The following is a 26,817-nucleotide window of genomic DNA, read 5'->3' on the forward strand; positions in this document are numbered from 1 at the left end:
TCCGTTGTGTATATGCACCACAGCTTCTTTATGCATTCTTCTCTCAGTGGACATGGTGCTTCCATGTTCTCGCTGTTGTAAATTGTGCTGCTGTGAACAATGGGATACATGTGTCTCTTTCAATTTTGGTTTCTTCAGGGTATATGGCTAGGAGTGGGATTGCTGGGTCATATGGTGCTTTTATTCCTAGTTTTTTAAGGAATCTCCATACCGTCTCCCACAGTGGCTGTATCAATTTTCTTTCCAACCAACAGTGCAGGAGCTTTCCCTTTTGTCCACACCCTCTCCAGCATCTATTGTTTGCAGACTTTGATGATGGCCATCATGACTGGTATGAGGTGATATCTCATTGTGGTTTTGGTTTGCATTTCTCTAATAATGAGCGATGTTGAGCATCTTTTCAGGTGTTTGTTAGCCATCTGTACGTCTTCTGTGGAGAAATGTCTGTTTAGGTCTTTTCCCACTTTTTGATTGGGTTGTTTGTTTTTCTGATATTGAGTTATATGAGCTGCTTGCTTATTTTAGAAATTAATCCTTTGTCTGTTGTTTCATTCGCTGTTATTTTCTCCCATTCTGAGGATTGTCTTTTCACCTTGCTTACAATTTCCTTTGCTGTGCAAAAGATTCTAAGTTTAATCATGTCCCACTTGTTTACTTTGATTTTTGTTTCCATTACTCTAGTCGGTGTGTCATAGAGGATCTTGCTTTGATTTATGTCATCAAGTGTTCTGCCTATGTTCTCTTCTAAGAGTTTTCTAGTTTCTGGTCTTACAGTTAGGTCTTTAATCCATTTCAAGTTTATCTCTGTGTATGGTATTAGGAAGTGTTCTAATTTCATCCTTTTACATGTACCTGTCCAGTTTACCCAGCACCGTTTATTGAGGAGGCTGTCTTTTCCCCATTGTATATTCTTGCCTGCTTTGTCAAAAATAAGGTACCTATAGGTGCATGGGTTTATTTCTGGGCTTTCTATCTTGTTCCTTTGGTCTACATTTTTTTCTTTTCTTTTCTTTTTTTTTTTTTTTTTGTGTGCCAGTACCATTCTGTCTTGGTGACTATAGCTTTGTAGTATTATCTGAAGTCAGGAAGGTTGATTCCTCCAGGTCCATTGTTCTTTCTCAAGACTGCTTCGGCTATCTGGGGTCTTTTGTGTTTCCATATGAATTGTGAATATTTTTGTTCTAGCTCTGTGAAAAATGTCATTGGTAATTTGATAGGTATTGCACTGAGTGTGTAGATTACATTTGGTAGTATAGTCATTTTCACAATATTGATTCTTCCAACCGAGGAACATGGAATCTCTCTCCATCTGTTTATGTTTGGTTTCTTTCATTCAGTTCAGTTCAGCACAGTCTCTCAGTTCAGTTCAGTTCAGTTCAGTTAAGTCACTCAGCCGTGTCTGACTCTTTGCGACCCCATGAATCACAGCACACCAGGCCTCCCTGTCCATCACCAACTCCCGGAGTTCACTCAGACACGTCCATCGAGTCAGTGACACCATCCAGCCATCTCATCCTCGGTCGTCCCCTTCTCCTCCAGCCCTCAATCCCTCCCAGCATCAGAGTCTTTTCCAATGAGTCAACTCTTCGCATGAGGTGGCCAAAGTACTGGAGTTTCAGCTTCAACATCAGTCTTTCCAATGAACACCCTGGACTGATCTCCTTTAGGATGGACTGGTTGGATCTCCTTGCCTTCCAAGGGACTCTCAAGAGTCTTCTCCAACACCACAGTTCAAAAGCATCAATTCTTCGGCACTCAGCTTTCTTCACAGTTCAACTCTTACATCCATACATGACCACTGGAAAAACCATAGCCTTGACTAGATGGACCTTTGTTGGCAAAGTAATGTCTCTGCTTTTGAATATACTATCTAGGATGGTCATAACTTTTCTTCCAAGAAATAAGTATCTTTTAGTTTTATGGCTGCAATCATCATCTGCAGTGATTTTGAAGCCCAAGGAAATGAAGTCTGACACTGTTTCCAGTGTTCCCCCATCTATTTCCCATAAAGTGATGTATCAGTTGCTGTGATCTTCGTTTTCTGAATGTTGAGCTTTAAGCCACCTTTTTCACTCTCCACTTTCACTTTCATCAAGAGGCTTTTTAGTTCCTCTTCACTTTCTGCCATTAGTGTCTTATAATTTTCTGTGTACAGTTCTTTCATCTCCTTAGGTAATTTTATTCCTATATATTTAATTCTTTTCATTGCAGTGGTGAATGGGATTTATTCTTTAATTGCTCTCTCCGATTTTTCATTGTTAGTATATCGAAATGCAAGTGTTTCTGTGTATTGATTTTGTATCCTGCAACCTTGCTAAATTCACTGATTAGCTCCAGTAATTTTCTGATAATATCTTTAGGGTGTTCTATATACAGTATCATGTCATCTGCAAACAGTGAGAACTTTACTTCTTCTTTTCCAGTCTAGATTCCTTTTATTTCTGTTTCTTCTCTGATTGCTATAACTAGGACTTCCAGAACTATGTTGAATAATAATGGCGAAAGTGGACACTCTTGTCTTGTTCCTGATCTTAGTGGGAATGCTTTCAGTTTTTCACCATTGAGAATAATATTTGCTGTAGGCTTATCATATATGGCCTTCACTGTGTTGAGGTACGGAGAAGGCAATGGCACCCCACTCCAGTACTCTTGCCTGGAAAATCCCATGGACAGAGGAGCCTGGTAAGCTGCAGTCCATGGGGTCGCTAGGAGTCAGACACAACTTAGCGACTTCACTTTCACTTTTCACTTTCATGCATTGGAGAAGGAAATGGCAACCCACTCCAGTGTTCTTGCCTGGAGAATCCCAGGGATGGGGGAGCCTGGTGGGCTGCCGTCTCTCTGGGGTCGCACAGAGTCGAACACGACTGAAGTGACTTAGCAGCAGTGTTGAGGTAGGTTCCTTCTATGCCCATTTTTTGAGGAGTTTTAATCATAAACAGGTGCTGAATTTTGTCAAAGGCTTTGTCTGCATCAATTGAGATTATCATATGGTTTTTATCTTTCAATTTGTTACTATGATGTATCACATTGCTTGATTTCCATACATTGAATTCTTGCATCCCTGGATTAAACTGAACTTGATCATGGTGTATGAGCTTTTTGATGTGTTACTGAATTCTGTTTGCTAAAATTTTGTTGAAGATTTTTGCATCTGTGTTCATCAGTGATATTGGCCTGTAGTTTTCTGTTTTTGTGTTGTTTCTGGTTTTGCTATCAGGGTGATGAGTTTGGAAGTGTTCCTTCCTCTGCAATTTTTTGAAAGAGTTTTAGAACGACATGCATTAGCTCTTTAAATGTTTGATTGCATTCCCCTGTGAAGCCATCTGGTCCTGGGCTTTTGTTTTTTGGGAGATATTTGATCACAAGCTTCAACTTCAGTACTTGTAATTGGGTTGTTCATAATTTCTGTTTCTTCCTGGTTCAGTCTTAAAAGATTGAACTTTTCTAAGAATTTGTCCATTTCTTCCAGGTTATCTATTTTGTTGCCATATAGTTCATAGTAGTCTCTTATAATCCTTTGTATTTCTGTGTTGTCTTTTGTAACCTCTCCTTTTTGATTTCTACTTTTGTTGATTTGATTCTTCTCTCTTTTTTTTTTCCTTGAAGAGTCTGGCTAAGGGTTTGTCAATTTTATGTTCTCAAAGAACCAACTTTTAGTTTTATTAATCTTTACTATTGTTTCTTTCATTTCTTTTTCAATTATTTCTGCTCATATCTTTATGATTTCTTTCTTTCTAATAATGTTGGGGTTTTTTTCTTCTTCTTTTTCCAGCTCTTTTAGGTGTAAAGTTAGGTTGTTTTTCTTCTTTCTTGAGGTAGGATTGTATTGCTATAAACTTCCCTCTTAGAACTGCTTTTGCTGCATCCCATAGGTTTTGAGTTGTCGTGTTTTCATTGTCATTTGTTTATAGAAATTTTTTGATTTCCCTTTTGATTTCTTCAGTAACCTATTGGTTATTTAGAAACGTGTTGTTTAATCTTTATGTGTGTTTTTTGCAGTTTTTTTCTTGTAATTGATATCTAATCTCATAGCATTGTCATCGGAGAAGATGCTTGATACAATTTCAATTTTCTTAAGTTTACCGAGGTTTGATTTGTAACACAAGATGTGGTTTATCCTGGAGAATGTTCCATGTGCACTTGAAAAGAAGGTGTATTCTTCTGAATTTGGATGGGATGTCCTGAAGATATCAATGAGATCCATCTCATCTAATGTATCATTTAAGACTTGTGTTTCCTTATTAATTTTCTGTTTTCATGATCTGTCCATTGGTGTGAGTGGGGTGTCCTACTATTATTGTGTTAGTGTCAATTTCTCCTTTTGTGTCTATTAGTGTTTGTCTGATGTATTGAGGTGCTTCTATGTTGGGTGCATAGATACTTGCAATTGTTATGGCTTCCTCTTGGATTGATCCTTTGATCATTATGTAGTGTCCTTCCTTATCTTTTGGAATGTTCTTTATTTTAAGGTCTGTTTTGTCTGATATGAGGATTGCTACCCGAGCTTTCTTTTGCTTCCCATTTCAATGGAATAGATTTTTCCCTCCTCTCACTTTCAGTCTATATGTGTCTTTAGGCCTGAAGTGGGTTTCTTGTAGACAGCATATGTATGGGTCTTGTTTTTGTATGCATTCAGCCAGTCTGTGTCTTTTGGTTGGAGCATTTAATCCATTTACATTTAAAGTAATTATTGATATATATGTTCCTATTGCCATTTTCTAAGTGTTTGCAGTTGATTTTGTAGATCTTTTTCTTCTCTTGTATTTCTTGACTAAAATGTCCCTTTAACATTTGTTGTAAAACTGGTTTGGTAGTACCGTATTCTCTTAATTTTTGCTTGTCTGAAAAGCTTTTTATTTCTCCATCAATTTTGAATGAGATCCTTGCTGGGTACAATAGTCTTGGTTGTAAATTTTTCCCTTTCAGTAGATAGTTCCCTTTAAATATATCCTGCCATTCCCTTTTGGTGTGCAGAGTTTCTGCTGAAAGATCAGCTGTTAAGCATATGGGGTTTCCCTTGTATGTTACTTGTTGCTTTTCCATTGCTGCTTTTAATATTCTTTCATTTATTTGTGTTTAGTCTTTGTTAGTGTTTCATTTATTTGTGTTAGTCTTTGTTAGTTGGATTAGTATGTGTCTTGGTGTTTTTCTCCTTGGGTTTATCCAGAATGGAAATCTTTGTGCCTCTTGGACTTGATTGGCTATTTCCTTTTCCATGTTGGAGAAATTTTAACCTATAATCTCTTCAAAAATTTTCTCATACCCTTTCTTTTTCTCTTCTTTTTCTGGGACCCCTATAATTCAAATGTTGGTGTGTTTGATATGGTCCCAGAGGTCTCTGAGTCTGTCCTCAGCTCTTTTCATTCTTTTCATTTTCATTCTGCTCTTCAGAAGTTATTTCCATCATTTTATCTTCCAGCTCACTGATTTGTTCTTCTGCTTCAGATATTCTGCTATTGATTCCTTCTTGAGTAATTTCAGTAATGTGTTGTTTGCCTCTGTATGCTTATTATTTAATTTTTCTAGGTCTTTGTCAGTTGATTCTTGCATTTTTTCCATTTTGTTTTCAAGGTTTTTGATCGTCTTTACTATCGTTATTCTGAATTCTTTTTCAGGTAATTTTCCTCTTTCCTCTTCATTTATTTGGACTTCTGTGTTCCTAGTTTGTTCCTTCATTTGTGCAGTATTTCTCTGCATTTTCATTTTTTTTTAAAGTTATTGTGTTTGAGGTGTCCTTTTCCCAGGCTTCAAGGAAAGTTGAATTCTTCCACTGAAGAAGGTTGAATTCTTTCCTCCTTTTGGTTTCTGCCCTCCTAAGTTTGGTCCAGTGGTTTGTGTGAGCTTTGTATTGGGTGAGATTTCTGCTGAAGTTTTGTTTGTTTTTCCTCTAATGGGCAAGGCTGAGGGAGGTGGTACTCCTGTCTGCTGATGATTGGGTTTGTATTTTTGTTTTATTTGTTGTTTGGATGAGGCATCCTGCACAGGGTGCTACTAGTGGTTGGGTGATGCCAGGTCTTGTATTAAAGTATCTTCCTTTGTGTGAGTTCTCACTATTTGATACTCTAGGAAAAGGAGTACGTCAAGGCTGTATATTGTCACTCTACTTATTTAACTTATATGCAGAGTACATCATGAGAAACGCTGGGCTGGAAGAAGTACAAGCTGGAATCAAGATTGCTGGGAGAAATATCAATAACCTCAGATATGCAGATGACACCACCCTTATGGCAGAAAGTGAAGAGGAGCTAAAAAGCCTCTTGATGAAAGTGAAAGAGGAGAGTGAAAAAGTTGGCTTAAAGCTCAACATTCAGAAAACGAAGATCATGGCATCCGGTCCCATCACTTCATGGGAAATAGATGGGGAAACAGTGGAAACAGTGTCAGACTTTATTTTGGGGGGCTCCAAAATCACTGCAGATGTTGACTGCAGTCATGAAATTAAAAGATGCTTACTCCTTGGAAGAAAAGTTATGACCAACCTAGATAGCATATTCAAAAGCAGAGATACTACTTTGATGACTAAGGTCCGTCTAGTCAAGGCTATGGTTTTTCCTGTGGTCATGTACGGATGTGAGAGTTGGACTGTGAAGAAGGCTGAGCGCCGAAGAATTGATGCTTTTGAACTGTGGTGTTGGAGAAGACTCTTGAGAGTCCCTTGGACTGCAAGGAGATCCAGCCAGTCCATTCTGAAGGAGATCAGTCCTGGGATTTCTTTGGAAGGAATGATGCTGAAGTTGAAGCTCCAGTACTTTGGCCACCTCATGCGAAGAGTTGAGTCATTGGAAAAGACTCTGATGCTGGGAGGGATTGGGGGCAGGAGGAGAAGGGGACGACCGAGGATGAGATGGCTGGATGGCGTCACTGACTCGATGGACGTGAGTCTGAATAAACTCCGGGAGTTGGTGATGAACAGGGAGGCCTGGCGTGCTGAGATTCATGGGGTTGCAAAGAGTCGGACACGACTGAACGACTGAACTGAACTGAAGGTTAGTTCTCCGGTAGTCTAGGGTCTTGGAATCAGTGCTCCCACTCCAATGGCTCAGAGTTTGATCTCAAGTTTTGTGTGGTTCTTTATATATTCCTTTCCACTGGTCAGGTCCTCCTGTCTGCTCTCAGCTGGTGTTCTACATGCATTTTTGTGTCTGAAGGTGTATTCCTGATGTATCCGTGGAGAGAGATGTACTCCACGTCTACCTGCTCCTCCACCTTCTTATTCTCCTTCCCAATTATCCCTTCATCCTTTTTTTGATTTTAGTAATTGAGTTTTCTATTTTGTTTGTCAGTTTAGGTTAATGTTTGTCAGTTTTGTTTAATCTTTATAGAGAACCAACTTTGGTTTCACTCATTTTTGTTTTTTCTTAACTCTCAATTCCCACTGTAGTCTGTAATATTTCTTTCCTTCTGCTTGCTTGAGGTTTAATGTGTTCTTTATTTTTAAGTGTTTTGCAGTAGACAGGTTATTGAATTGAGATCTTTCTCTCTTTTTTAAAATATAAGCATTTGCAGCTCTATAATTTCCTCTAAGCACTACTTTAGATGCATCCCATAAGTTTTGCTATGTTTTATTTCATTTAAATTATCTCAAAGGTTTGCTAATTTCCCTTGTGCTTTCTTCTTTGAACCATTGGTTAAGAGTTCATTGTTTAATTTCCACATATTTTTGAATTTCTAAATTTTCTTCTTTTCATTGTTTATAATTTTATTCCATTGTAGTCAGAGAACATATGTTGTATGATTCATTCCTTTTAAATGTATTGAGAAGTATTCCATATCCTAACATATGGTCTGTCCGGGAGAATGTTCCATGTGCATTTGAGAAGATTATATTCTGCTGCTGATGGTGAAGTGTTCTGTAGATACCTGCTAAGATTTGAAGATTTATTGTAGTGTTTAAGTCTTCTGTTTCTTGCTGATCCTTTTCTGGTTGTTCTATCCATTATTGAAATTGGGATACTGATGTCTCCAACAATTATTATTGAGTTTTGTATTTCTCCCTTTAAGTCTGGCAATTTCTGGTTTATGTGTTTTGGGGCTCTGTTGTTAGCTGCATGTCTATTTGTGATTAGTATATTTTCCTAATTCATTATTCTCGTTGTCATTATAAAAGTTCCCTTTTTATCTCTAGTAACATTTATTAAAGTCTGTTTTCTCTGATATTGGTGTAGGCAACCCATACTTCTTATGGTTTTTATTTCCATGATATATCTTTTCTCCTCCCTTTTTACTCAGACTATTTCTATCTTTAAATGTAACATGTATTTCCTGTGTATAACTATATTTGGACCTTGTTTTTTCTAAAAGAAAAATTCCATCTGACAGTCTGTGTCTTTTGATTGGAATATTTCACCCATTCATATTATTGATAGCTTGATTCAAGTCTATAACATGACTTATTTTGACTTAGTTGACATCTTTCCCATTAACTAATTCATTCAGTATGTACTGAGTACCTTTCTATATAGCAGGCACTGTGTCAGATCCTGGAATTACAGAGCTGGCAGTACCATAGCCACTGATTTTAGAGCGTTCTCAGACTAGTGAGGGGAGATAAATATTAATAAACAAATAGAGTGACCAGTGCTATAATAAAGGGGACCATGGGTTGCTGTGATGATGGAGAGAAGGGTATCTCAAATCAGGAAAGACTCTGCTGAGGGAGGTGACCCTTGAGCTGTCTTCAAGGATCTCCAGACAAGTGACAGGGTAGAACCTCAAGAAACAGCATGAGTAAAGGCACAGCTACACAAGGGAGTAGGGCTTGTACTTAGGGTCTGAGATGAAATCTGTGATGTCAGAACTAGATAGAAGCCGGGGCACATAGAGTCTTGCAGGGTATGAGCCTATTTGGACTTTCATCCTGAGAGCAGAGAGAAGGCATTGGGACATTTTAAGCAGGGGAGTAACGTGCTTTGATTTTAACTAATTCACTTTGGCTACTGTGTGGAGAAGGGACTGGGAAGAAGTAAGAACACTCAACAGGGAGCCCAGTTGGAAGGCTGTGGAATTGTGCTGGGAAGAGGGCTTGGTAGCTTGACTTGGAAGAGTGGCTGTGGGTGTGTAGTGAAGTCAGTCAAAGTCGCTCAGTCAAGTGTGACTCTTTGCGACCTGATGGACTATAGTCCATGGGATTCTCCAAGCCAGAATACTGGAGTCAGTAGCCTTTCCCCTCTCCAGGGGATCTTCCTAACCCAGGGATCAAACCCAGGTCTCCCACGTTGCAGGCAGATTCTTTACCAACTGAGCTATCATGGGCGTGTGGAGGTGAGAAGATTCAGGAGATATTTAGGAGGAAGACTGGAAAGAATGTGGTGACTGAAGGCTATGGATAGTGGGGATGAGAGCTGAGGAAGGACTTTCCTCCAAGGTTTCTGGCTTGTACAGACTGGAGGAGGAGCTGTGATGGGCAGTGGGATGGGGGATGAGGCTAGTTTTATACACATGGAATTTGAGGAGACTATGGAGTCACAATGTTGGATGCTCAGAGGCAGTAGATTTGTGGATTGAGAGCTCAGGGCTGCAGATACAGGCTCAGAGTCACAAGGTGCTTATCTCATTAGCTCATTTAAAGTTATTTAAAAAAAATAAAGTTATTTCTAAATATGTAAAAAATAAATTTTATTTGCAATATATAGACAAATTGTTCTTACTAGTTGCTGAGGGTAAAATCAGGGAAACTGGACCTAAATCATGGTAGAAAGAATGAGACAAGGCTGTTGGGAACAGATTGACAAGAGGAAGCCATGCAGAATGGTGTGAAGGCCTTGCTGGCCTCTGTCTAGCAGCAGGACTGTGAGGGAGGGAGAAGCAGGGCACCTATCATCCTTGCCATTTGGATGCCCATTGTTTCCCATGGCATGTACCATGCATTGCGGAACAAACACAAATTTTCGCCATGAAGTATGTGCACTGAAGATTAAATACCTGTCTTTATTTTTTCTTCCCTTTCTCTACAACTCTTCAAAAGCTTAGATTTCTCTAGATCACAGTTGTGCAAGGAGAAGTAAGTGTCAAAGTTTTAGGGTAAGATAAATAACATTATGGACATTGTCTATAAGTGGTGAAATTATTAATGGAGACATTTATTCTCAGGAATCTAGAGTCAGCTATTACATCTTTTTGAAAAAAGGGCTTTATTGAGGTATAATTGATATATAAGAAACTGCACACATTTAATGGATACAATTTGATGATGAGTTTGCACATAGGATTAGGGTTCTCATTTCTGCGACATCATTGCCACAGTCAAGTTAATAGTCAAATTCATCAACTCTGAAACTTTCCTTGGGTCCCCCTTCTTATGTGTGTGGTGTGGTAAGGTCATTTACCATGAGCTCAGCTATGTCATCTTTACCCTAGGATTTGGAGTCATACAGACTTGAGCTAGGTGATGGCTGTTTCACTTAGCACTTGTGAGACTTCGGGCAAATCACTAAATCTAGTTCTGATCTTTGAGTCTCTCATTTATAAAATTTGTAAAAACTTCATGGGATTGTTCTGAGGCACAAATGCTATAAGGTAAGTGAAAGGGCTTTATAAAGTATAAATTGCTATTTTGGTATTATTTATCATTTAGCTTTCTGATTTCATTGTAAAATGTCGAAATGTTATCAGAAAAACTGAGAGTTGTTAATATCACAATGTATTGCTTTATTTAAAAGCCATCATTTAGTCCATTTTTTTCTAATAACAAAGAATATCATTAAGTGGTTATCAGTTATCACTGTCTATGGTCCAAATCTAAGACTAACCAAGGATTGATTGTATCTGGTTTTTCTCCATTCTCAGAGGAACATATATGAGGGTATCTCTTTATGAGATACCATTTCAAGTATTCTTATATAAAACCTAAAATGTTTGAACTTCCATGACTTCCTAGCTATCATTAGTCTTCCCTTTAGCTTGAAATGCTTTAATGGTCCCCAAACATTAAGATTATCTGATTTTTGCATATATTAGAAGAAGTTTGGAATCATTAGTGTTTTCAATGTGCTGTATAAATATTCCTGGTTTCCAGCTTCAGCTGGAGATATTAAGAAGAGATGAAATTCAGCTCAAGTGCATATCCAGAGGATTTGGAGATATTTTAGTTTACCTTTGATGATGTGGGACAGGTGAAGAACAAGACTTTACCAAATGATAATTTTTTAAAAAACTGGGGAATAGTTACTGTAAGGAGTCATGTCATCTTCGCAAGATATTCAATCCATTGTTGGCTTCTAGAGGGGAAAATAACATTTTTGCAGAAATCAAGGCACTGCAGAAATTTTATGGAGCTCTGTAGACATTTTCTGATGCCTTGATATATGTTTTTTTATTGTCCATCTGAGTAATCTATTTACAAATGCTGTTACATATGGGGAGGGGCTCTGGTAGATGGTCCTATCCCTTGGAGTGTGGGTTTCCAGGTTCCATTCCCAGCTCACCACAGTAACTCTGGACAAAGCCCCTAAAGTGTTCTCTGCTTCTGTCTCCTTAATGGCAAAGTAGAAATGAATACTTACTATCACCAAACTCATGAAGATGCTAAATTGATAATCAGATCATGCCTTAAAACCACTTTGAGTTCTACTGAGAAATATTTTGTTCTCAAAATAAGATGAGTCTCTGGTTTTCTAAGTTTAAATATATTGTCAAGAAATGAATCCCCAGGGGAGCAAAACACATAGACCATAATGACATTAGCCAACAGAGATGGAAAAGATGGCATTGAAGAAAGCGAAGAGGACTTTATAGTCAGGCGGGAACCATTGAAATGCTGCTCAGATTTAGATAAGGACCATGGCCTCGTGGCTTGATGGCTTTTGCTCTCTTGTTGGTAATGAATTTGAAGGGATGGGATAAATGTAAGCAACCACTAGTTGAGCCAAAGTGACATGCTCTCTATCTGCCTAGTAAGTTTTTGAAAAAATATTTAATTGTTCACATGCTATTGCTGCTTTAATGTCTCTTTGACTTTATGCCTTTCAAAGATGTGACCTGTAGGGCAGCAGATAGAAATGATAGCTCATCAGCATCTAACGAGCCAATGATGTACCCTGTCAGATATACTCCTACTTCCTCCTTCCAACTACGCAATTTGAAAGAAAGGCGCCCCGGGGTCCTGACTAAGTCATCGGTATGTCTACTTGAAGGATGATGTGGGCTTCTCATTGGCTGAGCAGTTTGAAGAAAGGCCTTCTGCATTCAGCCTGAGCCTGTTCAAGCAGAACCCTGGCTGGCTCTTGACTCTAGTGTGAAAGTAGGAAGATGAACTTGTAGCGTGTGAATATATCAGACATGGCATTCACCACACCATTGCCTTTAAAAAATTTTTTTTTGTAATACCAGATGTGAGCTCTCTAAGGCCAGGGACTGTCTTTCTCGTCTGTCTTCCAGAGCCTTTGTCTATAGCAGTCAATTAATGTTTGTTGAATAAACAGAATAATTTTCAAATACTGTAACTCTAACCTGTCAAAAGCCAAACCCAGTTTTGTCTTTCAGTGGATGGCCAGCTTTCATATGAACCTGAGTGCTCTCAAACAGCACTTCCCAACTTAATTCTGTGGACATGAATCAACTGGGATCTGGTTTAAAATGCAGATTCTGAATCAGTAGGTCTGAGGTGGAGCCTGAGATTCTGCATTTTTAGCAAGCCTCCCAGGTGATGCAGATGCTGTTGGTCTGTATACTGCACTTCAAGTATCAAATGTCTAGACTCGGTCTCTGCCTCATCTTCAAAACTTAATCTATCATCAAGCCTTTTTGAGATTATCTCTTCTGTCCCAGTTCTGACCATTAATCTCTGTTTCTGTTGCCACCAATTTATCTGAAGCCTTCATATTATTTTGCAGGGATTCATGTAATCTCCCTGGCGTTTTCCCCTCCACAGCATTCTCCACACTGCAACCAAGGTGATATTTCTCAAATACATTTCTGATCATGCTTCCCTTTGTGACCTTCTGTGCAGGGTGAAACAGCAACCCCTCTGTTGCTACACTGTCTTTGTTTTAGGTGGGAGCAGGGGCAGGAGCAAAAAATGTGAGGTTTGAGGAGCCAAGAGCTTATAGTGATGGTGGACCAGTATTAGGGGCCAATTCATGCATACAGGGCTGCCTGCAGGTACTCTTCCATCCATCCATTTATCCATCCACCCCGTTATGCTGTATGTATGCTTAGTCGCTCAGTCATGTCCGACTCTTTGCGACCCCATGGCATGTAGCCCATCAATTTATCCAGCCAATCAGTTATGCAGCCAACCAGTTGACCATCCATCCTTCCATCCGTCTGTCCATTCAGTCAGTTAGTCAGTTGGGCAGGAACCCAACATGTTAGGACCATTGGCTTTTGGACCAAAACAGTCAAATAAGTGTTTGCATGTAATTTATGGTAAAACCACAATAACTTGATACCCATTGTTTCATATTCTTTAGCAGATGAAAGTTTTTTGAGATGAAAGGCACTTCAAAGTTTTCCAGTCTAAATATCTGTTATTCTGGGCCCATCAATCCAAAATCCCTTGCTCCCATTCTTTTTTCAGTTGAATTACTGAGAATTTTAGTGTACACTGAATTCAATTTGTTACAAATCCCATACCGTAAAGATTATTTGCCATTTCCTTTTTCTTCCCAATTTCTCTTGCTGTGCTTTGATCCAGGGTTTGGTAGATGGTAAGTGTGTGCAGATTCTCCGTGAGGTGTGGGCTTTGTTGACACTGAACCGTCTCAGCCGTGGGATGTAACCGGTCCTGCCACAGTGCCAGGGTGGCTGTGGCTACAGTAGAATGTCACATTTCCAGGATTAGGGCTTTTTGTTTTGGCCTTAACAAAGGAGCCCACCTGTGTTTGCTGATTTTAGAAGATGGGGAGAGGAGGAAGGAATCCTCTTTCTTTGGTGGGTGGATGGGCAGGAGGAATCTATCACAGGAATTCTTAAGTCACGGCTGCTTTTCCAGTCTTCAGCCAGCACCCTCTCCGTCCCCACTCTGGCTCCCATCTCAGGAGAGAATGCTGAGCTCTGTTGACATTGGGTAGCATTTGTTTTCTTCCTACTTTAATTTAGCAACTCATCACAGGGGTTGTTCTTTGTTCATCTTTCCTGGGTTTTTTGGTACACTGACTAATGCTTACAGCTTGCCTATTCGAGAGAGAGAAGTGCAGGGAAGATCAATCAAATGAGATCTTAAAGGGTAAATCAGTTTTTCAAATGTGTTCAGGCAGCTTCTGTTCACTTCAGTGAGAAGAAGTGCTTCCAAGGACAGAAATTTACCCAGTGAAGTGCCTCCCAAATGCAGCAGAGCAATCATGCTTCAGATGGCTATTTTGCAGCCTGAGTGGCCCATTCTGCTTAGATTTCAAATGACCATTTAAAACTCAAGCGTGAGGGGGAAAATGAAGTGCATTTGACTTGAAGGAATTTGCTAATGGAAGATCAAAGTTTTAAAAAGTGTACCTTTGCATGCATTATTGGAGAGTTGTGAGGGGAGGGTGGCAAAGGGAAACTTAAAGAATACCTTTTTTCAATCATTTCACATTTTCTGTGGTTTTTCAAGAAGACTCAGGAAATATCTCATATAAAATCTACACTGTATTTCAGAAAGAAAAGAAAAGGAGAACTTGTTGCTTTGGCTTTAGAACTCAGTGCTGCAGTCCCGTGTGTTCATAGAGGTCCCAAGTGAAAATTTTTTATCATCAAAATTGACTGATTCAGAACAGAGTGTTTGTGACTACCTGGTAGCAAATTTGAAAACCACATCTCATCTTTTATCCTTTAAATGGCATCAAAGTATGGTTGTGCCTACAGAATAAAATGAACATTCTGGCCACTTGCGTTAAGAGATCAGCCTGTTTTTACATAGAGACCTTTGGTGATAGGTCCTTGCAGAGGTCTAATCTGCTAGCTGTTAACTATGGGACTTGATCTGAGGATTTACCCGCTCCACACCCATTACACACATCTTAAAGAGTCCCTGCCACTGCCAAGCAAGGAAAAGCAAGCTATTCCCATGAGCCCTTACATGCTAAGTTACTTCAGTCGTGTCTGACTCTTTGTGACCCTATGGACTGTAGCCTACCAGGCTCCTCTGTCCTTGGGATTCTCCAGGCGAGAGTACTGGAGTGGGTTGCCATTCCCTTCTCCAGGGGATCTTCCTGACCCAGGGATCAAACCCGCGTCTACTTGCATCTCTTGCATTAACAGGCAGGTTCTTTACCACTAGCGCCACCTAGGAAGCCCATATAAGCCCTTAAAGAAAACATAATTAGGCAGATGATTTTGCCAAACATCAACCGACTTAGCCCACAAGCCAATAGGAATTATTGCTTCATCATATGCCTTTCTAGACAGGTCTTGTTCCCCTCAGTTAGCAGGAAAATTCAGGACTGACTCCCTAAAGAAGCAGCACAGGTTTATGATCAGCCCAAAGGTGTGATCAGAAGAGTTAACAAGGCTTTCTTGCCTTCCGCAGGTCATTTGTTCTGAGCTGTGGTCATCATTTGCTTCCAGCACAGGAGTGTTAAGCTGAGGGGGACTGTTTGGCTGGCTGCCAACAGGAGGTAGGGCTTTATTTTTTTTCAGAGTAAATAGAGCAGCGCAGGGCTTCACTGAAGACCACCCACTAAAGGAGACCGTGGTTTTACCTGAGCACATTCCCAGGAAGCAGCAGATGTGCTTCAGTGGAAATTTACTTCTGAAGGCTTTCTTGAGGGGAAGAGGTGAGAGAAATGCCTCCTGTCTTGAAAATGTTGGCTGTCCGTGTGTTTTATGTGTCAGGTCACACCTACAGTTTCATGGGACAGATTTCTGCTCCTATGAAGCTGGAAAATTGACCTAATCCAGCCTGTTTCTTCTGCCAGAGTCCAAAGAGAAGGTCATGCAGTTAGTTATCAGGGGCTTGGGACTAGCACTTGGCTTCTCCACTACCTATCAGGTGCTCTTCACCATACTATAATGTTTCTTCTCTATGGTTGTATTTCATCTCCAGTGATTTTCCTCTGCCCTTACTTACTTTGCACACAGGTGTTGTAAACTCTTATTAGAAGTTAGCAGCAAGAGTGACATTCTATGTTATTACAGCCATTTGCATTTTACTGAGCTATTTTATGGCTTTCTGTCTTTACCATAGCATGTGGGTGTGGCAAGGGGGATATCATTCATTGTCTTTATCATCATTGTCATTATTATTAATACTGTCATCTTCATTCCATCGGAGAAGGCAGTGGCAACCCACTCCAGTACTCTTGCCTGGAAAACCCCATGGACGGAGGAGCCTGGTAGGCTGCAGTCCATGGGGTCGCTAAGAGTCGGGCACGACTGAGCGACTTCACTTTCACTTTTCGCTCTCATGCATTGGAGAGGGAAATGGCAACTCCAGTATTCTTGCTTGGAGAATCCTAGGAACAGAGGAGCCTAGCGGGCTGCCGTCTATGGGGTTGCACCGAGTCAGACACGACTGATGTGACTTAGCAGCAGCAGCAGCTTCATTCCATGGGCTTCCTTTGTGGCTCAGCTGGTAGAGAATCCTCCTGTAATGCAGGATACCTGGGTTCAGTCCCTGGGTTGGGAAGATCCCCTGGAGAAGGGAAAGGCTACCCACTCTAGTATTCTGGCCTGGAGAATTGCAAAGAGTTGCAAAGAGTCAGACAAGACTGAGTGACTTTCACTTCATTCCATGGGTGAGGAAACTGGGGCTCGGGAAGGATAAGCAGATGGCTCAAGGTCATACAGGTGGTGACAGAGCTGAGATGACCGTCCCTGACTTCTGACTTCCTCAATGTCATGTTATTACACATCAGTGTGCGTGCGTGCTCAGTCATGCCCCACTCTTTTCATGACCCCATGGACTGTAGCTTGCCAGGCTCCTCTGTCCATGGGATTCTCCCAGCAAAAATACTGAAAGGGGTTGCCATTTCTTCCTCCAGAGGATCTTCCTGACCCAGGCATCCAACCCTCATCTCCTGCAGCTCCTGCATTGGCAATGGATTCTTTACTACTCAGCCACATGGGAAGCCCTGTTACACATCAAAGCAAAATGTAAATCTAAAGGTAAATCTTGAGAAAAATGACATTGATTAGATGCTTGCAGGAACATCATTTCACTGCTGAATGCTATTCGCTACATGAGGGAGATTGAGTATCCTAGAAACCCCAAGTCACTGGGTGACTTTACCTACAAGTCTTTGCTGTAGCCCGAGCCCTGAAGACTTCATTGTACTGACCCTTGGTTATAGTAACAGAGGTAGTTAAGGTTCAACAATGGGCTGATGGCCAATAGCAATGCTTTCTGCATGACCAGTGAGAGGACCCAACCAAGGAGGTGCTGAGACTGGCCCCAAAGGGTAAGTCTGACAATGGTCCAGTAGCTAATGTGGGGATTAGCTGTTGTTCTGGGTAGTGTGTGTCCAGTTCAGGCTGGTTACAGGGGAGCCTCAAAGACTCATTTTACTTGTCTTCCCTGTGGTCTGCAATTTTCTCCTTTTTTAGCACATCTCTCCTTTTAAAAATTTAATGAGAAATTGTCATTTTTGGAAAGCGGATGATTTTTACCCTGGCATAGAATTGTTTCTAAATATTAATACTTTAAAAAATGTAATGGAAAAGAAGAAATGCCCTGCCACTTGTGTGGTCCTTTTCATGAGTCCGTGCCAACTCTGTGTGTAGGGGTGTGAGCTCAACTCAGCAGGCCTTTCAGATGTCCACTGAGGTTCAGAAGACAAAGATTTGGTGACACCAAGAAATTGAATCTTCTTGGCATTAACTCTGGGCCCTTGAGGTCAGGACTAGTGTTGTTGGTGAGTTGGCTGCCTGGAAAATGGTCCTGCCATTCCTTTGAGTTTCCCTTTGTGGATGAATAGAAAGTTTCCATCTATAAAGCTTTATGATGTTAATTTCATGTAGTTCATGTGGAAAAAAAGCCAAACAGGCAGTTATAGGTAAACCACCCTGCAAGCAAACATTAACCACCCTCAATAACATTTGGCAGTTAGGCTGAAATTTTGCAGACTGTGGTTTTCCTCAGTTTTAAACATGGAGTCTTCAGATCCAGACATGAGTTAACATGACTTGGTGCTTGTCAGATGAGGGCCCTTATTCACCTTGCTTGGATGGTTGATGAGAGTAGTAACTGTCAAGTGGATTCCACAATTCCCTGGTCAATTTCAGCATCTCTGACAATATCACACAGAAAGTACACTCTCAGGGATGTAATTGTTAGCAACATGATGGCACCTTATAATGTTTCCTCCCTGTGGGAGAGCAGAATAAGGTAAACGTAAGAGTCTATTTTATTATTATTATTTAATTTTGTAATTAAAAAATTTAAATTGGAATATAATTGCTTTATAGTGTTGTATTAGTTTCTGCCATACAAAAATGTGAATCAACCATAACTATGTACCTATCCCCTAACTCTAGAGCCTCCCTCCCACTCCCCCATCCCACCCCTCTAGGTCCTCAGAGGGCACCAAGCTGAGCTCCCAGTGCTCCACAGCAACTTCCCACTCACTACTTATTTTACACATGATAGTGTATATATTGATGCTACTTTCTCCATTTGTCCCACCCTCTCCTTACCCCCGTGTCCGAAAGTCTGTTCTCTGCATCTGTATCTCTATTCCTTCCCTGAAAATAGGTTTATCAGTACCATATTTCTAGATTCCAAATATATGCATTAATATGTGATGTTTGTTTTTCTTTTTCTGACTTACTTCACTCTGTATAATAGGCTCTGGTTTCATCCACCTTAGTTCAACTGCCTCAAATTCATTCCTTTTTATGACTGAGTAATATTCCATTGTATATATATGCACCACAACTGTTTATCCACTTATCTGTCAGTGGACATCTAAGTTGCTTCCATGTCCTGACTATTGTAAATAGTGCTGCAGTGAACACTGGGGTACATGTGTCTTTTTCAATTATGGTTTTCTCAGGGTACATGCCAAGTAGTGGGGTAGTGGGATTGTTGGGTCATATGGAGTTTTATTTTTGGTTTTGATTTTGAAGCAAAATGTTCATATTCTAAGGTGAGATGTTTAGTCAACAAGTTTTATTAAGTTCAATTGAAATAATCCCACAATGACTTAATAAGCCTTCATGGGTGGGTAAAAGACAGTATTTTAGAACAGGCAATAAGAAGCCTGAGAGAGGGGGAGAGGCAGCAGATAGTGAAAGGTTGCTGCTAGGAGCCATGAATGACCTGGGATTCTTGGCCTTCAGAGGAGAGGAATTTGATCCGGGGCCAGTGATGAGGCTTGATTGCTCAGAGTTTTTTGTAATAAAGTTTTATTAAACTATAAAAGAGATAAAGAAAGCTTCTGACATAGATATCAGAAGGGGACAGAAAGAGTGCCCCCTTGCTAGTTTTTAGCAAGAAGCTATATACCTATTCAGTTCAGTTTAGTTGCTGAGTCATGTCCAACTCTTTGCAACCCCATGGACTGCAGCATGCCAGGCCTCCCTGTCCATCACCAACTCCTGGAGCTTGGTCAAACTCTTGTCCATCAAGTTGGTGATGCCATCCAACCATCTCATCCTCTGTCGTTCCCTTCTCCTCCCGCCTTCAATCTTTCCCAGCATCAGAGTCTTTTCCAATGAGTCAGCTCTTCGCATCAGGTGGCCAAAGTATTGGAGTTTCAGCTTCAGCATCAGTCCTTCCAATGAAAACCCAGGACTGATCTCCTTTAAGATGGACTGGTTTGATCGCCTTGCAGTCCAAAGGACTCAAGAGTCTTCTCCAACACCACAGTTCAAAAGCATTAATTCTTCTGTGCTCAGCTTTCTTTACAGTGCAACTCTCACATCCATACGTGACTACTGGAAAAACCATAGCTTTGACTAGATGAACCTTTGTTGGCAAAGTAATATCTCTGCTTTTTAATATGCTGCTGCTGCTGCTGCTGCTAAGTCGTGTCAGTCGTGTCCGACTCTGTGTGACCCCATAGATGGCAGCCCACCAGGCTCCCCCGTCCCTGGGATTCTCCAGGCAAGAGTACTGGAGTGGTTTGCCATTTCCTTCTCCAGTGCATGAAAGTGAAAAGTGAAAGTGAAGTCGCTCAGTCGTGTCCGACTCTTCGCGACCCCATGGACTGCAGCCCACCAGGCTCCTCTGTCCATGAGATTTTCCAGGCAAGAGTACTAGGTTTAATATACCTATTAGCAGGCTGCTAATTAGAGAAAGGAAATATCTCAAACCTCAGAGAGTGGCACTAGGCCCCTCACCCATAACATTCATTTTGAGATAGCGTTGGCACAAGGTGAGTCATTCCAGGCCATAAAACAATTGACATGAATCTTGAAGAAAGGCAGATTTCCAGGCAAATACATAGTTTCATTAACACAGCTTAAGAGAACATTTCCATAGGTAAAACATAATGGTTTGTTGAGCGATTATTGGTTCTGAGTGTTAGGCAGAACTGACTTGAAAGACAGATTCTAAGGTAAATACATAGTTCATTAACATAGCTTAAGAAAAACATTTCCATAAGAAAAATGCGCTGGTTAGCTCATGGTTTGAGAAGAGTTAAATTCAGGTGGAACCAGGTGTGGCAACACAAAATTTTAAAAGACCCTCCTTTTAATTTTGTATAGAGAAGGGGAAAAACCATCTGACATTTGTAGTTTGTTTCCTCCTGCCCCTTAAGAGAGAGAAAAAAAGTTCTGACACTTGCAGTCTATTTCCTCTGCTTGGGGACCCCTAGCCTTCCTGCCTGTTACCCTCTCGATAGTATACAATCATATTTGACTTGGTGGAACAGACTTTTTATGGGTAATATTTTTCTCAATCCCAAGTCAAGGAATGCTAGGTCATTTCAATTGCTATATCCTCATACAGGATGTAGCATTGGGTTAGGGCTCATAATTGACTAAGTGTGGAGGACTGAGTTTTGGAGGATTCCACCTAAGGGTCGTAGGGTCTGGTGATTCACCAAGATGGGCAGGACACAGAAGCAAGAGGAGAAGCCATGGGTTGAGAGTTTCCATAATGGGTCAGTGGAAGGGACAAAGTTCACCAACTGGAAGGGCACAAAGATGAACATTTGGATTTGACAAGAAGATTCCAAGAGAAATAATGGTGCAGGTTAAGAGGGTTAAATTCTGAGCCACAAACCACAGATGATCCTGACTTCTTTCCAGTCCCATACAGAGTGGAGTTCAGTGGCCTGCATAGACTAAGCTGTGTATTATATATTGAGTTGACTTTACTGGCATCTGGGAGAGGGAGGGGATGGCTCAAGTGCCTCTAGAAATCCTAACATGGGCCTAACATCTGGGAAGCTGGGAATCTGGGATGGGTGTGTGAACATGTAGGCTGTCTAGATGTAGAACAGGTGACTCCCAGAGTGGGAAGGTCCTGTAGATCTCACTGGGACTAATCCCTTCAAGGAACAGATGAGGAAACAGAGGCCCCAAAAGGGGAAATGACTGACCAAGGTCATCTACCAGGTTAGTTGCACAGTCAGCACTAAAAGGGAAGCCCTCTACTTTTCAATCTAGAACTTGTTTCCTCTTTACACTTCATCGTGACTTTGCAATGGAAATCACCCAGACAAGGGTCAGGAGGACTCAAAGATTTAAAGTGACTTGCCCATGGTGATACTAGTGACTGGCAGAAGCCAGAGTCTGTCTGATTGTAGTCTGTGGGCATCACTACAGGAGCATGTGATAGAAGGGGTCAGAACTTCTTCCGAGAGATGCTTAGCAAAGGCTACTCTAAGGAGGTTGTGTGTGAGCCAAAAGCATAGAGAATATAGGGAGGAACTAGCCAGGGAAAAGCTGAAGGAAGTCTAGGCTGAAGGAATGGCAGTTGCAAAGACTCTGTGATTGATTCGCTCTATGAGATCTTGGCTGAAGCCCTTTATGGAGGTTATTCTTTGAGACCCACTGCTACTGCTGCTGCTAAGTCGCTTTAGTCATGTCTGACTCCATGCAACCCCATGGACGGCAGCCCACTAGGCTCCTCCGTCCTTGGAATTCTCCAGGCAAGAATACTGGAGTGGGTTGCCATTTCCTTCTCCAATGCATGCATGCATGCTAAGTCACCTCAGTCATATCCGACTCTGTGCGACCCTATGGACAGCAGCCCACCAGGCTTCTCCATCCACAGGATTCTCTAGGCAAGAGTACTGGGCCGCCATTTCCTTTTCCATTGAGACTCACTAGGCAAGTCTTACTTTGCTGGTATATATAACTCACGAATTGGCCTCAGAAGTTCAGTATCACAAAATGTCCTTTAAAAGTTGTCTGTTATCTGCTGAGTTTTTGGTAAGAGCAGGATGAATCAATGGAATATAATAGGGGGCCAGGAGCAGTGGGAATGAAACTAGTTAGGAATGGCCTATTAAATGCCTGTAGGACCAGGTTATTGGTAAAATACTGACAAATGTTTCACCTCTTAAGACTTTCAGTATATGTCATGGCGACTTAGCAGCAGCAGCAGCAGCAGGATTCCTAGAAGTATTTTTTCCCGCTGTTCATCAGAGGCTCATATTTACAGAGGCAAATTGATCAAAGACAAGGCATTCCGGGCTGCTAGAAACATGAAACCATCCCTGTGTGGGCTGGGCCCTGGAATGAAGCAATATAAGAGCAGGATGTTACTTCCTGCTCTGGAACTGACTTGCCTTTGACTTTGCAAGTTTTAATTTTCTGTTTTCTGTGTGATACACAGAAAGTGTCCACTCTTTTCTTTTTCTTTTTTTTTAAACACAATTGTGTAACTTCATTGATGGGATTCATGAAAGTATTAACAAAATCCAAATTCTCCATAGTGTGGATTATCAGTATTCTTTGGTAGTGATTTAAGGAAAAGTGTGTTCTTTGAAAGAGTGTGTATAAGTTGCCTTGCACTTTGCCTAGGGATAAAAGATAATGGAACCCAAATCTTGGCTCCTTATTCCCCGCTCCTTTCTTTTTCTCCCATGGTGATAATGCTTTTCAAGGTGACATTCTTTGATATTCAGTGTGTGCCACATACAACTGGTGAACGAGAATTAGTTCTCAGATTATTTGCCCCAGCTCCAAAACAGAAAATATTTTACTAAAATAGGATCCTTAGGAACTTACCTGGTGGTCCTGTGGTTAAGACTTCCCTTTCAATGCAGGGGGTGTGGGTTTGATTCCTGCTCAAGTAGCTATGATCCCACATACCAGGTGGTCAAAAAAACCCAAGACATAAAGCAGAAGCAATATTGTAACAAATTCAATAACAACTTTAAACATGGTCCACATCAGAAAGATATTAAAAATTAAAAAACAAAAAAATTAAAATAGAATCCTTAGATTTATTTGGATCTGCTATTTATTCCTAACTGAAATTCCAAGAACTTTTAGTGACAGTCAAGATTCATAGCAACCAGTTTTCCCAAGAGTTAGGAAAAAGAGTAAAATTCTTATAAGGCTTAGGTCCAAACTTGAAGGCTTTCTGGGTCTTGGGATGGCAAATAATAGAGTGACTGTGAATATATTAGGAACTCCGGTTCAGATCATCATCGTCTAGCCCCTGAACAGTGGAGTTTAGGTGGGATGGGTGCGTGTTTCTCGTGTCCTCATCTACTAACACCTCTGTAGCTGTTTAAGTGGTGGTGAAATTATGCTGTGTGAAATACAACTGCACAGAGGATCTCACTACAGGCCAGAGGTGGTCACAAGAAATCATTGCCGCTGCTGTCATGCTCCATATACCAAGACTAAACCACAAAATGAAGTCATGTCCATTTTTGGCTTTGAAAGGTGGTTGGAGGGAAACCAGAATATGAACTATCGCCAAGTGAAATATAATGCCACGGGGGAAAAAAGAGAAGATACTATAAACATAAAATGACGACAAAACTGACCATCTGGGTTACATATTAAACCACAGCTCTCCATTTGTTCTGGTTTGAGGAATGACTTCACAATGTGTGCCCCTTCCCCTTCCTCAGCCTCAGGAAAGAGGTTTTGTTTTCATAAATGTGAGTGAAAATTTTGCCTTTAACTTCAGAAGTTTTTTTTTTTTCTTTTTAAGTTCAAATCAGTAGTTTTTAGTAAAAGACCCCATGTTTACTTACCCTTTACATTTAGCCTTACTGTATGGTCTTGCATTGCTAATTCCATCTTTAGCCGTGGGAAATACGCCACTGTGTAGCCACTGGGCCATGAGAGAAATCAAATCAATGCCGAGTTGACAGCTGAAAAACCTCTCTGCCTGGGTTCAGGAAACAAAAGCCTGTTCAACTCACTTTGGAAAACCCCCAGGCATCAAAGTCTTGGCATTTTCCTAGTTTGAGACCACTGAGTAGTAGCCCTGTTTTGATAATCATTTAAAAGTGTTTTACTTAATTAGAGCAGGTTTGCTCAGGCAGAAAATCATATTTATATGTTAACCTGGCTTTAATACCTCATAGCTACCCATTGTCTCTAATCAGAAAAGACAGGCTGGTGATTGGCTTCATTCTGGTTGGGGTCCAGCACACTGAAGGCTTTGGAAGTACCTAATCCCAAACTGGGGGTTCCAGTGGAGTTCTTCTGTGGGTCTGGCGTTGAAACATTTCCACTCTTTCTAGTTTAGGAAAGCAGTAACACAAACAACCCATGGACAACTCAGCTCCTTTGATGAGAGGTACTCGCAAGCCCTCTCCTAGTTTTTTTTTTTTTTCTTCTCTCTCTCTCTTTTTTAACTTTTTGGGATATGTAATTTACATACCGGGCTTCCCACATGGCGCAGTGGTAAAGAATATGCTTGCCAATGCAGGAGGCACAGGAAACGTGGGTTCAGTCCCTGGGTCAGGAAGATCCCCTGGAGAAGGAAATGGCAACCCACTCCAGTATTCTTGCCTGGAGAATCCCATGGACAGAGGAGCCTGGTGGGCTACAGTCCACGGGGTTTCAAAGAGTCAGACACAACTGAGCTTACATACAATGAGAAAGAAAGAATTCACATACCATGAAATTCACCTATTTAAAGGGTATAATTCAATAGTTTTACGTTCACAAAGTTGTACATCCAAAAACACAGTAAATTTTAGAATGTTTTTATTACCCTCCAAACAAACCCCATACTTCTTAGCCTTCACTCCCAGTCTTCCCTTTTCTTACAGCCCTGACATCCACTAATTAACCTACTTTCTGTCTTCTGTAGGTTTTATGTGAATGTAATAATAAAATATGTGGGTTTTTTGTGACTAGTTTCTTGGTTCATCTATGTTGTAGCATCAATCACTACTTCATTTCATTTTATTGCTGAATAATATTCCATTTTGGAGAAGGCAATGGCACCCCACTCCATTACTCTTGCCTGGAAAATCCCATGGATGGATGAGCCTGGTAGGCTGCAGTCCATGGGGTCACGAAGAGTCAGACACGACTGAACATCTTCACTTTCACTTTTCACTTTCCTACATTGGAGAAGGAAATGGCAACCCACTCCAGTGTTCTTGCCTGGAGAATCCCAGGGACGGGGGAGCCTAGTGGGCTGCCGTCTATGGGGTCACACAGAGTCGGACACGACTGAAGTGACTTAGCAGATTCCATTTTATGGATGTACCACATATTATTTATCCATTCATCAGTTGATGGACATTTGGATTGTTTCTGCTTTTTTACAGTAAATAGTGCTGCCACGAACATTGGTGTGCAACTATTTTTTGTGGGCCTATGCCTTCATTTCTCATGGATATATACCTTGAAGTGGATTTGATGGGTCATATGATAGCTCTGTGTTTATTCCTTTGTGGGAAGTCTAGGCCATTTTTCCAAGTGGCTGCACCATTTTGTATTCCCACCAGCAGTGTATGGGGGCTCCAATTTCTTAACATCCTTGCCAACATTTGTTATTATTGATCTTTTTCATAACCATTCTAGTGGATGTGTAATAGTGCTTCATAGTAATTTGACTTGCATTTCCTAATGACTAATTCTGTTGATCATCTTTTCTTCTGCCTATTGGCCATTTGTATATTTTTCTCAGATAGTCTATTCAGAATCTTTGCTCATTTAAAACTTGGATTATACAACTTTTTAGTAATGAGTTGTAAAACTTTTTTCTGTGTTCTAGATATGCATCTCTTCTCAGTAATGGGATTTGCAGAACTTTTCTCCCATTCTGTTAGTTGTCTTTTCACTTTTTTATGGTATTCATGGCAGCACAAAAGTTTTTAACTTTGATGATGTTCAGTTTATTTTTTCTTTTGTTGTTTGTGTGTTTGGTGTCATATCTAACAATTCATTGCCTATCCAAGGTCCAAAAATTTACAACTACCTTGTCTTCTGTGTTTTATAGTTTTAGTGCTTAGATTTATGACTTTGATCCATTTTGAGTTAATTTTTGTATATGATGTGAAGTAGGAACCCAGATTCATTCTTTCACACGTGGATATTGACTTGACCCAAAACCATTTGCTGAAAAGGTTGTTGGCAGTTCCTTATCCCATCCCACAGTGGCCTCCGTCTGATGACTTCTAGCAGGACAGACATGAGGTGAGCTGTCTTTGGTGGCATCAGCACCATAACCACTCTCCAAGTTTTTACCTGTGATGACCTATTCAGTTTCAATGACATTAACTTGGATCCGCTTACAGAAACTTATGGGGTTCCTTAGCCAGAGTAGCACTTGATTGTTGCAGGTAGAGCGTTAACGGGTCACATTATGGGTAAAGCAGAAGACTCAGTATCTAGTGAAAAATGGTATGGGTATGTCACAGCTCTGCCTATAGCCCCTGAATTTTGATCCCTTGTTTTGGTTGCTAAACTTACGGGGTTATTACAGTAGATTTCAGAAAGGGACAAGATAAGAATGTCTACATTCTTTTCCAGTATTTCACTGGAAATCCTATACAGCACAGTAAAGCAAGAAAAATAAAAAGA

At 40.7% G+C, this 26,817-nt stretch overlaps 1 protein-coding gene across 3 annotated transcripts in view; it reads left to right on the top strand.

Moving 5' to 3' along the window:
• Positions 1-26,817, top strand: part of HS6ST2 (heparan sulfate 6-O-sulfotransferase 2) — a 369,757-nt gene that overhangs the window by 43,379 nt on the left and 299,561 nt on the right. The gene's annotated exons all lie outside the window — the stretch shown is intronic.

This window comes from Ovis canadensis, chromosome X (assembly GCF_042477335.2).
Source record: "Ovis canadensis isolate MfBH-ARS-UI-01 breed Bighorn chromosome X, ARS-UI_OviCan_v2, whole genome shotgun sequence".
Lineage (NCBI taxonomy): Eukaryota > Metazoa > Chordata > Mammalia > Artiodactyla > Bovidae > Ovis > Ovis canadensis.